The sequence below is a fragment of the Anopheles stephensi genome, chromosome 3 (assembly GCF_013141755.1).
Source record: "Anopheles stephensi strain Indian chromosome 3, UCI_ANSTEP_V1.0, whole genome shotgun sequence".
In the NCBI taxonomy this organism is placed as follows: Eukaryota; Metazoa; Arthropoda; class Insecta; order Diptera; family Culicidae; genus Anopheles; species Anopheles stephensi.
The window spans coordinates 34285891-34298313 of NC_050203.1; the positions used below are offsets into that span (position 1 = coordinate 34285891).

Genomic DNA, 12423 nt, shown 5'->3' on the forward strand with positions numbered 1-12423 from the left:
TCAAACAACAACGGGTTGTTAGCCGCGTCGAGTCCCTTTCCCCATTCAATCGTTTGTTTCATTCAAAGCGCGGTCCGACGGTTTTCTTTCTTTCGACGGGTGTAGTGGGTCGTCTCGCACAGGGCACAATAGAGGAAAAGCAACAAGGGTGGCAATAAAAAAGCACACACCAAGACGACCCAGACGACGACGGTGCTGGAACCGAAAACCGACGCGGCTCGTGAAGAATAAACGTTGGCTGGAAAACGCCAGAACGCCATTTAATAGAACGGGGAAAATAGTACCTTTGCTGGGTCCAGTTCGCCAGCCGTCAGCGAGCGCTACAAGGATCGCACGGGTTCAGTTGTGGTTGCTGGAAAATCGGGGTGGCAAGCAAAGCGAGAAAGGAAAAACAGCACATGAAACTTCCAGCCTTAGTAAGGTGACCGGATGCAGTAATACACGTCTGTCGGGAACGAACGATTGTCGCGAGTTGCTAGGGAAATTCGGTGGCTCCTCAGAGTCGGAAGAATCCTGCTGTAAAAGGGTGTGGGGTTTTCCACACAGCAATCAGTGTACTACCCACCCTTTCGTCCTCGTCAACTGCAGGTGTTTTCTTCACTTGTTGTGTGTGCGTTGCTGCTGCTTCTGCTGCAGTATTATTGCTGGTGCGTGCATGTGTTTCTGTGTAGGAATGTGCTGAGTGTGTGTGTGCGTATTGCGACAAGTGCGTCAACGATTGTGTGTTGAGCCGAATCAGGGAGGAAAAATAGGTGTTCCAGATTTTGCCGGGTGCTGTTTTGTTTGATTTTGCGTTTTTGGTGTGAAACTTTTTTCGTGTGCCGTTGGTTTCGCCCACCGAGCGGTGGAAAGCTCTGGTGAAGAAAAAAAAAAAAATCAAGTGTGAAATCGTCCATCGTCTGTCAGATGTTTGATGGCGACCGTGTTTTGACGTCGAAGGAAGAAGGATCGAAAGGATATTAGCAGCCGTCTCGTGCATCTCAGGCAGCCGGCCGTTCCGTAGACAACCCGGCACCCCAACCCTTGGGGCAATCTGTGTTCCAGCTGATTAGGACGTGTAAGTGTGTTGCGTTACTGTCTCTGTATGGTGCTAACATTGGACAAACAAATTGTCTCAAAGAGTTTGGTTTTATTCGACCGCAGCATAAATTGATAGTATAAATTGATAAAAGCAATGGTTGCTTAGACAGGTTGCTTTATCAGATTTGTTGGAGCTTCTAGTTTTAATCACAAATTATGATGCAATTATTCACTGAAATAGAGAGAGGTTTTGTTATGTCCAACATCGTTTGTGGTATTCTATTTCGCCTCGATAGTATCGAGTCATGGTAGAATCGAGAATTTCTATTGATCCTCTTTGCGTGTTGTGCTGCTGCCACACGCCGAATGTGCCACCACAGACGACGTGTTTCGAAAGGGCAAATCGTTTCGGTGGTTTGTCGAAGTTTTGTCAAGCAGCAGCTGTGGACCATATCGAAGCGATACCGGGGTACGGATCCTCTGTCCAGGCCCTAAGCCCTTCTCTGTTTGTGGGCTGGCTCGTTGAGCTTTGAAATTGATTTTTGCACGTTTGCGATTATTGCGTACACGGGCACCTAACTCTAGGTTCGTTCTGCTTTTTTCTTTGTTTCTTTTTCCATTTGCTTCCTCTGATGACCATTTGCTGCTGTACTTCCGAAGTGTGCTCTTTTTTTCTTAGGTTGCTTTGATAAACAATGCAGATGACAACTGTCCGATGCATTAGTACGCTTTGCGGAGTATCAGTTGAATTCTTCCGACCTGCATATATGTAATATGGAAAGAGTTGTTCAAAAGCCTAAGAAAATGAAACCTTTACCTGCCCTTGATATATCTTACAACTATATGCATGCGAACTAAATCCTTTGTGTATTAGTTGCGCGATGAGAAATCCACCGTACAATCCAATTAGATTGTCCTACAAAACAAACTTGCACAAATGATATTATTGGGGCTTGGCTTAAAGTCATAGGGCCATTGATTTGCTCTGTTGATAGCTGTGCTTTGATTTGTTAGGTTTCACTAGAACTGCATAGTATTTCCCATGGAAGAAACGGGATGCCTTATGCAAGGACTTTATAAAATACAGAATGTTTTTTTTTTCAGTTCGTACAACGCCATGTTCGTGTTGAATAAGCGATTTTCCTTTTATGGAGCTGTATGACGATTTCTGTGTAGAGTCCTGTTCAGACCGCTTCTCCATACGCAGGATAGACTATTCAGCTACTACGGAAAAAAATCAAGTAAAAAAATCAAGCAATGACAAGAATTCGGGAAGCTGTATTGCCAATTAAAAATAAGAAATTCTCGAATATGGAACGTATTTTTTATATTATCTCAAATTTTCAACTTATATTGAGTAAAACACGGTAGGCGTGGTTCATACGGTAGGACCGGGGTTCAAATCCCATCCGGACCGTTCCCCCGTAGTGAGGATAGACTATCCAATTACGTTGTATCATTAAGTCTAGTAAGCCTGGCAGGCATGACCAAGGAGTTCGTTAAGCCAAGAAGAGAGATTGAGTAAAACGGGGTATTTAAGTTTCGGAATCTCGAAAATTTTGATTCTAAAATGAATCTAATTGAAGCATGATTGATTAATAACAAAAAATCGTCATCTAAATTGAAGCAACTTTGAATTCATCTATTGTCAAATAAAATTCTGCGAAACGAATGTTAAGAATCTGTAAAGAGGAGCTTTAGCTAAGAATAGCCGCTTCCTTGTTCTCTTGCACTTAGAGCACAATGCCAGTATGCAGAAATAATTAATGCAACGAAATCAATTGTCCCAAAATCGCCTGTGTGACAGTCGCCGGCTAGACACGATAAGACAACAATACCTACTACCATTTGCAGTTTTATCTTCGGACCCAAATCTTACATCTGGCGCTGTTCTGCTGTGTTACCACCGTGACGGTCGTTACCATCAAAGATTAACTGAAGATATCTTCTGTGTGCACGGCGCTGATGATGATCGCTGATGATGGGACCGGGAACCGAAACGAGCGTATTAAGCAGTCGACATCTATTGACATCTTTTAAAGGGGTCCAATAACGATAAGAGGACATGTTCCGACCGACCACCTATCGAAGCTATCGCAGAAGACGGTCTGGTTGGTTATTTTGTTGGTTTTTTTTTGGAAATTATTTCCGAACAAGTAGCACAGTGGTGATAAGGTGATGTACGTACGTTTTTCCCGCGCTCGGTGGTCTTTTTGTCCAAAACGGGGTAATCTTCCGGGGACTGGCATTGGCCATTGGGAAAGGATAATGGATGAAGGCGCGATACGTGTGCGCGGTGTAATTACAACGGATCGTGCCGGATGGCAGTTACCCGCTTCGGATGGTGTGATTGTAAGTGTCCTGTATGTGACGACCAGCTGCATACCTCCATAATTGGCCTACAATCAACGTTATTGGCTGATAGGAAGTTGGGTCGATGTTTGAGACAAAGAAGAAGGAAGTTTGTGGAAAGAAAGATGTTACTGGACGAAGAAGAAAAATTAGGCCTGATGTATGGAGAGCATAGTCTATTAGATGCAGCCACCGCAGAAAACTATATCCTGTGACTGCTATAGACTAACCTGATAGGAATCTCTCTACTCGATGGGTTTTTTTTCTTCTGAACTCCATAAAAAGCTCATGACATCATTGATCACTCACAATCAGTCATTGCTACCGGATGGTTTCTCCAGATGAAAATCAACCTCAAATCCTCTTATCCTTTGAAAGTCTCACCACTCTCAACATCCTATGGGCCCGTCCCAAAAACGCATCCAATTCAGCCCCTCTTCACTGCTACTGTCCGGAGGTATTTATAGCCCGACGCAACTCACTCAGCCGCTGAACAATTTATTGGCCGAATAACAATGTCTTATCAGCCACAAATAAATACATTCACCCATAGAAGAAGTGAGTGGTACGCATCTTATCAGTGTCTGAAGTTTTTTCCCTTTGTCGGGGTTTTTTTATTCGTTCACCATCATCTCTCTTGCGCGCAATGGTTCAATGTACTTCAATTGAAGTTGTGCTTCATTCATTGCTTTCCGGCAGTAAGAAGTGTTTGATTTTTCCCCCACACAAAAGCTCCATCTGTATTGATGCTACACTTGAAGTTATTTCCTTTGCAACTACCTCTCTTTTTTACGTTTTAATCAGAAGTGTTTTAGCATATAGGAGTTATTTCCTTATTGATAGCATAAATATGCGTCAGTGACCGGGCAACCCTTACCAAACTGATTCACGTTTGCGCGTGGTCATCGCGGTGGTCGATAATTAAATATCACGCATCGCGGTGTGTTTAGTACTGTTATCTTAGCCCTCTAAATGGCGCTAAATCTCGACGCATCCCGTACACCAACCACCCAACCCCAGCGGTGCTGTGCGTATGATAACATGCATTTAATTTAATTTGCATCCCCAATGCTCGTTCCAGCGTTTAGTAGCGTTAGCTTTGTGGCTCCGTCAGCATAAGACACACAGACACACAGTGGTCACGTTTTGTTTGCCCAAAACGCGCCCGGTTCCGATTGTTTGCCCTGTTGATGATAAATTAGCATTTGCCAAGTGTCACGTGTGATCTTGAAATGTGTTTTGGGAGGGTGTGGTCGCTAAGATCATTTCGGACCGTTCCGGTAGCGCCAAATCTGTTTCAGTGTTTAGTAAGGCGTGAGAAAGAGGACCGTGTTGTCGATATACTGCAGCGTGTAGCAATTGTCCTGGAGACAGCATTTTTTGTTGTTTGGAAATGCCGGATTGCCGCATCGTGACATCCTTCCGCAGAATTTGCACAACAGCAGCAACACCGGGAAGTAGCGCATCATTATCCGCATTGGTAGCAGATTGGACATCATTCATTAACCCCTGATGCGTCTGGTGGCCTGTTTGAGTGCGTCCTTCGAGGATAGGGATAAGGCTTTGTTGGAAGATATAAGAGCAACTGAATCATAAAAAAGTCGGTTAGTAACGGATAGGGAAGAAGTATTCGTGAGTAACGTTCGATCCGTAATTAGCACCAGCACTAAGAGCCCTTACTCATTAGAGTGATCATTAGCAACTATTATCTCCACACACCTCCAGAATATTGGAACATTCTACATAAGTGATAATCACCTATATAGCTCAGCAACACACACACACACACATGTTTTGTGAAGCCGGCTCGCAGCCTCGGTATCGCCAAAAGTCGCCCACCATCTTGTTAGTTCAAAACTTTCCATTTTTAAAGGGAGTGCAAGATCGCAACGGGAACCTGCGGGAAATGAAAAAAAAGATGAAGTAACTCCACACTATCAGAGACAGACCCTCGAGCGAGATATGGGCTGCTTCCCTTTTTGAGGCTCGTCTCGAGTGGTGTTCTGTTGGCTGGCCCGGTTGTATTTACCCGCAAACATTGTGTAATGTTTGCTTGGCGGGCGGTTTGTGGATATTGATTTTTGTTTCACGCTGTTGCCTGATGGTGTTGTGCGTCTCGGTCGGTCGTGAGGTGAAGATGCATCAAACGGAACGAACGGGCGATAAAAAAGATTCAGTTGCGTCTTCAAGAAAGTCGTGCTTTGGTGGATGTTTTAATGTTCTTGTGTGTCCTTTTTGGGGGTAAAAATCTTTTTGGAGGCCAAAAAAACTCAACATCACGCAAGCCATCATATTTATGAGTCTGCTCTTGCCGTAGCTCATTTCTCTTGCGAGTACTATTTTCGGTACTAAAAAGTTCCCGGGCGTGGATCGACGACAGATAAAATGTGGGCAGAAGGTGGAGGTGCCTTCGGGCTTTGCTTTTGCTTGTTGTGGCTAATTTATAAACTTTTTTTTTCGGGGTCGGGATCGGTTGCGGGTTGTGTGTAAACGCTCCACAGCTGCAAAATGGAGAGCAGCTTTTTGTTATCGATTGTGAACCACCAAATGGAGGTTAGGTTTTGAAATTGGTAGTGCTGCTACATAGCGACCGTTACGGCGAGAACCGCAAGGATATAAAACCGTGGAGGTAATGGTGGTGGTGGTGGTAGTTGTGTTGTATCCTTCATTTTCACCTTGCGTGATTGACGGGGGACCTATTTTCATCCTGTAACGGTAGCTCCACCAATTTGCAGGGTTTGCCAGGGCCATCGATCGCGCCGCATGGTGGAGTTTAGTTGAATAGCTGAACATGAATGGAGTATGCTGATGGTTTTAGTTTTAGCTTTTATTCGCGAAAATTGAGATTTTAATAACATGTTTCAAAGGTTCCTAATGCTCCCGTAAGCTATCGTTTTTACAAAGGATTTATTTAAATTATTTTTAGAGGACTTAACCTCTAGTTTCTGTGCGAAAATGGGCATACCGGCGTAGTTCAAAAAGTAATCACAGTCGGTCAAAACTAAAAGCGTATAATGTGTAGTAAAATATAATAGTAGAAATGAACTTCTGTACTCAGTAATTCTGTAAGTTTCGGAGAGTTGTGGACCCTCTGCATACTCTATTTGGTGACGGTGTAATGATGTGTACACAGTGACGAACAATTAGAATTAGCCCACCTGTATATTAATTTTTAAAATTATTGCCTTCTATTCCACAACTGGGTATAATTTTACCAAATTTTGGTAACCACATCCTCAACACTTTAACTTCCTACCGAAATTTAATCTTTATGCAAAAAACGATCTAATCATTGTCTAAATTTAAAAAATGTTAACTTAAATTTAGTTAAAAAAGTTTAGCAACAGAGAAGTTTGCTTTCCAAAAAAAAAAAAAAACCTCGTTGATTTATTGAAAATTGGTAACATAATTTCATTATCAATTAATTCATTCAATTCAATTCATTTTGATTGATTTTCATAATTTCAAAATTAGGTGGTCTTATTTTATTGTTCATCACTCTGTTCGTATATAAGCTTCTTTAAAATATTAAATATGTCATAATTGCCAAGATTCTTTAGGAGTATGATTTTGGTAGTCCAAGAACTCACATACGCCTCTGAGACATGGACTCTGTCCAAAACTGACGAAGCCCTCTTAGCCGCGTTCGAGAGGAAGATGCTCAGAAGGATTTTTGGCCGCGTATGTGTGGAAGGACAATGGAGGAGCCGCTACAACGATGATCTCACCATCGTGCAGCGAATTAGACTCGCCAGGCTCCGGTGGGCTGGTCAGGTGGGAGAATGACACTGGACGACTCAGCCCGTAAAGTCCTTTTAGGCCGTCCATACGGACAGAGGAGGTTTAGTAGGCCCAGATTGAGATGGAGTGTTGGCGTTGATGCGTCCGCCAGAACGGCAGACGACGGCGCTAAACCGTGAGCGGTATCGAGGATTGTTGCAGCAGGCCAAGACCGCAAAGCGGTTGTAGCGCCTGATAACACTAACACAACATGATGATTGATTGATTACGATTAGGTTAGATGATGATGAAGATGATGTTTAGCTGGCTATATTTTTAGTAATGAACTGCAATGTTAGAGCTTTACAATGTATTAATGAAAGTGGTTTTTTGTGACTGTCTGTAAGCTGATTTTTTATATATGACTCTCATTAAGTTTTCAGCCATCGTTTATCGCTTTTATTGATAGCTAAAAAGCATATTTTTATACATTTAGAACTGTCTTCTTCTGTGCATAAATAAGATTTTTTATGTGTATGTTCTTGGAATTGTTGAAAATGTTCTCCTGGATTCATATTTTTCAAATTCAAACGCATAAGCACAGCGGAAAACCCTGCAATTTTTCGCGTTTTTGACTTTGATGTACATTTTTTCCGATTTATTTTATTTTTCTTCGGTATAGCAACATGAAAACGGAACAGAAAAGGGAGAAAAGTATTTTAATAATTGGTTTCGGTCAAGGTTTAGTTGTTTGAAAAACAAAACCAAAAATGGCATCATGCAGCGATATGTTAGCGTTTTTGTTTCATTATTTGCCCTCTTTTGCTCTCTCTCTCTCTCTCTCTCTCTCTCTCTTTGTTGGGGTGTTTCTCTAAGGTTCGTGCTAAAACAACCACCCGCCAACTCCATTGTTCAGTGTTCAAATTGGTCCATAAAGTAGGGAGTATCACATTTTGAAGCTTTCCCCCAGATGTTTGTGTGATACCTTTACAAATCGATTCGTGCTTTTCGTGGGCACCTTGTCGAGGATTCGCTCACGGTGAGAATAGTTAGGGAATTAGGGCTACTGCAGTCACCACCATCAGTCATATTTATTTTTGGGGTGGCGGTCCTGTGCTCTTATCGCTTCCACAACAAACTGTAAAGCTCCCTATTTCAAGCAAGCAAGCATTATGAATGAGCCAGCCATTTTTTTATTTTTTGGTTATTGACCATTTTTCGTGACTATTTTTAGCGTTGTCGCGCTTCTCTGTGGGACTCGATCACGGATCCCAGGGTTACATAAACTTGTGTCCGGTTCGGTGGCGCACTGGTGAACGTTTTACCAGGTGACGGGGTTAATGAGCTTTGGGTAATAGGTGTACCCCGAGGGTGGACTATGTGGCCATTCCCCCCTTTTTTTTTTTTTTGGGAGTTCTTTATGACACTCCCTTCCGAGAGGATCGATTTTTCGGTGGGGAAAGGAGACTGTTGTAGGGTTGGAGTCTCGTAAATGGAATGTGATAATTCATTCATTAATAAATGGTAATACTTGCCGTGGGATGGCAGCTTGGGGGTAGATTACATAAGATGGCACAATCCCCAAAATTCAATGTCCCCAATGGTGGGACCTTAAACACGGGGAAAGTATAATATCTTTTAAGCAAATGTACTAAATTAGGTACAACCGCAACACGAACAGCAGCGAAAGGCAAATTTGTAAACTTTGTTAACTTTCGAAGGAGCGTTTACCATGCTGGATGATGTGTTGTTTGACGCACGGATGACGCCTTCTTCTGGGTAAGCTAAAAATAAACTCACGTGCCGTTGGAATCCGGCTGGTTTCGTTCTGCGGATTCTCCGATGAGTCAGCACCGTTTTCCTGTGTAGACGAAGTGTAAGCAACGACAAAGAAAATGGAAGCAAGGATCCACATTTTCCGACCCGGATCTGGCTTTTCGGATGTGAAGGAAAGGAAAATGAAGTGAAAGCTTTTTTCCTCCTCCCCTGCTTCTTTTGGCTTCAGGGACTTGATAAGATGCGTTGATTGGATGAAAGTTTACCTAATTTCGGACGGCATCAAAGAAAGTGATTTGCTGTCTCTCATTCCTTTCTTGGGGTCTGGGATCAGGATTAGTGACAAGAGTTTGTCTTTCTGCTTCGGGGGTTGGATCGGAAAGTCGGAAATGATAAATGTGACCCAATCATTCTTTGGCTGTAGAAAAAAATCACCCACCTCCCTTGGGAACTGCAGGTTCCGCCACCAACACTCATTAGCCGATGGCTTCTAAGACACCGAAGGACCGTGTGGCACGCGTGGTAAGAAGCCGACTGACGCCAGCTATTCGGACAGCCACGATTTCATGGGGGCCAATGCAATGCTGAAGCCACAGCACAGCACAGCACCAAAACCAAAGCGCAAAGCAAAATTCTCAACTAACGTCATCAAAGGAAACCCCAGGACGCGCGGTGAAGTGTTCGTCTGCTTTGGGTCGGCGAAAAACAAAAATATAAATTAGAGGCAAACTAAGCAGCAAACAGCACCAGCTGCACGAACGATCGATGTCGTGTAGCGGTGGGCGCGTGAGTGTATGGGACATTACTTTTTGCTTTCTTCGTCCTTGTTGTAGCGAAGATTCGCAACCACACCACCGCAACCAGAGGCGCCTGGTGTAGTATGTGCTGCTTGGCCGTGTAATCTACACCGCTGGTGGCCGATCTATCGACGTAATCTGTTGGAACTTTCGCTGTTCGGTGGGCCGGCGTTTTTTGGGTGTTGCGAGTGAATCCTCATCCTTAATGGGAGGGAACGTTAAGCTTGTGCCAGAGCGGAACGTGAGAGTGAGAGAAATAGTTCATGAATGAAAGTCGTCCCGACTGACGATGAGAGTTTAAATTTAGTTTTCCAGGGGTCCCAAAATCCCTTGACGGGTAAGGGCCCTGAGGTAAGTGTATTACGAAAGGTGGCGGTGGAGCATAAGGTGAGAGGCAAAACTTATGCATAATATGAATCTGATTTACGAGGGTTTGTTCTATCTGGATGTTGCTTATCGCAGGTATCGTCCGATATTATTACTTAAGGAATGTAATTTATCGTTTAAAGTTGAGAAGCTTCGTTGGTAGCATTTTTAATCAGGAATTATTTAAAAAAAAAAAAACATTTCGAAAACATGATGGTTTTCACGGTTTGTTCTGAGGTGAGGAGGGAAAATTGATACAGGTAATCTGCGCTTTCATTGCACTCTATCGTTATGAGCTTTTAAAGAACAAATAATAGAATTTATTTTACAATAATATTTTTTACAAGTATTGGTCCGTTTTGAACACATTCAGATGTCACTTTCTACCATGTGTTTACAATGTGGTTTTCTATCGAATGTTTTGTGATTGTTAGAAAATATTTTGTATTTTATTTCAACCAGATAATGCCACTGGCAGTGGAAGGCTAGCAGCTTAGCCTAGCTGGGATGAAAGGAAACACCCCATGCATTATTTACATCCTATGATAATCTGTCTAACTTATATAACCTATTTTAACATATGTTTAACATTAAAAAGCAATATTTACAAAATGTAAATATATTTTTTTATAAAGCCTATTTGCCGTTGAACCGCTTTCTGATTATCCTAAAATCGGATGTTAGACATTTTGATTTAAGATTGTCTAGATTCCTTTCAATCTGGTCCCTGGCAAGAAGGGTTCGAGCTTCCGAGTGAAGCTGAGTTGTCCGATACCTTGGCGGGAACACTGTTTAAAACAAGTTTTTTTTTGCTTTGGGCATCACCCCTTGACTCCTTTAAACTTGAACACACGCTAGGTAGCTTATTACAATGTTAGCAGTACAAGCAGCAAGTGTCTCCCTATCTTGTTATAAGTCCGAATCGACCTCATATTGTTATAAGTATGGGTACAATTGTTAGACAAATGTTTGAGAGACACCGAGAATGATCTTAGAAACACTGTACAAAAGTTGTCGTTTTTCGCAAATTTTTAACCCGTTCATTCAACGGTGCTGAAACGACGGATACCATGCATAGACCTGTATAAAATGTTCTAATAACAAAATAATGATAAAGTATGGGGGTGGTAGATGTGACAGTGGTGTCCGGGCACACGGCAGAACCGGGGTTAAAATCTCATCTAGGCCGTTCCCCTAGAGTGAAGACTTGACTATCCAACTATGCGGCATCAATAAGTCTTGTAAGCCAGAAATGGCACGCATGACCTAATAGGTCGCTAAGCCAAGAAAGAAAAAGAATAAACTAAAAAAATAAACCCAATTGCTCCACATCCAAAGGCCACAGCACGAAGGAAAATAATTTCATTTCAGTAATCAAAAATGCTCCGCAAACCGTCCTGCATACAATAGATAAGTATTTCTTCTACCGTTGCGCGCTGCAAAATTGATCTGTTTCCAACGGTCCTCCTCTCTAGCGGGCGGTACCACGGTAAACAACACCATAAAAGCGATTAGCTTTCCCTGTCACTAGCATAGCACTTTTTCCCAGCTCGGCCTACCTTCAAGTGGAAAGCAAGAAGAAGTAAAAAAAAGGGCACAAGTATCTCATGTCCACCCAGTGACAGACAGTGCGCCCTCTCGCTGTGGGCGCTCTTCAGCGGACTGGTGACAGGTGACGGAAGCAAGTGTAGATGTAAATTACCAGCACTAATCCTTTTGTGCTGCCGACCCTTCCCTTGCACACTTCCCTCCCTTGCTAGTGGCGGGAACCTTGAGGGGTTGTGGTTGTAAAGTGCTACCAGAAGGCACAAACTGTGAAGCACGATTTCAGTGGATGGGAAATGAAAATGCTTTTCGTTGTGGCGCCATCAAGAGTTTAGCGACCGTCGGGGGGAAATATTAATATTAAAAAAAGAGCCACAAATTCGATGCACATTGCTGTTATCAGTTGCTTATGGTGGTACAATACTTTTGATTTGAAGGAGCGCGATGGTGTTGCCCATTATATTAGGCCATTTTATGAGCGATCACAGCCGCTGCCATGAGCATTAGAGGGTCCAGTCACCAATTCTGAATCAATGAGACAGAGTGAAACTGTCGCCCCATAAAAAAAAAACACACACACACACTAATGGTGAAGGTAGTCGCCAGCTCAGCAACAACGAAAAAACAAGAGCATTCGTCTAGCAAATGAAAATGAAATAAAAGCGCTTACCATTCAATGGTGGTCGCTCGCAATGAATCATGAGAGTAATTTAATGAATACTAATGCATTCGTGTTGCCGTTGGACAACTGCAGCTTGATAATAGTGCCGTTTTTCCTTCCAAATGCCATTTGATGTCGAAAAAACAAAAACAAAAAATTGTCCCCGACACGAAACTATAGATGAAG

At 42.8% G+C, this 12423-nt stretch overlaps 1 protein-coding gene and 1 long non-coding RNA gene across 5 annotated transcripts in view; one reads left to right on the top strand and one right to left on the bottom strand.

The window, feature by feature from the left end:
• The window catches only part of LOC118509665 (rho-related BTB domain-containing protein 1), a 39938-nt gene continuing 27515 nt past the window's right edge, over positions 1-12423 (top strand). For 2 of the 4 annotated variants that reach the window (XM_036050648.1, XM_036050649.1), the window contains exon 1: positions 44-1057. The gene's annotated coding sequence lies outside the window, so the exon portion shown is untranslated. Of the gene's footprint in view, positions 1058-12423 lie in introns of all 4 variants that reach the window. The other 2 variants (XM_036050645.1, XM_036050647.1) reach the window with 2 other exon arrangements.
• On the bottom strand, positions 2640-3461 carry LOC118509793. Its single transcript, XR_004905939.1, has 2 exons — positions 3209-3461; positions 2640-3111 (listed from the first exon to the last, which is right to left on the bottom strand). It is a non-coding gene; the product is annotated as an uncharacterized LOC118509793 (long non-coding RNA).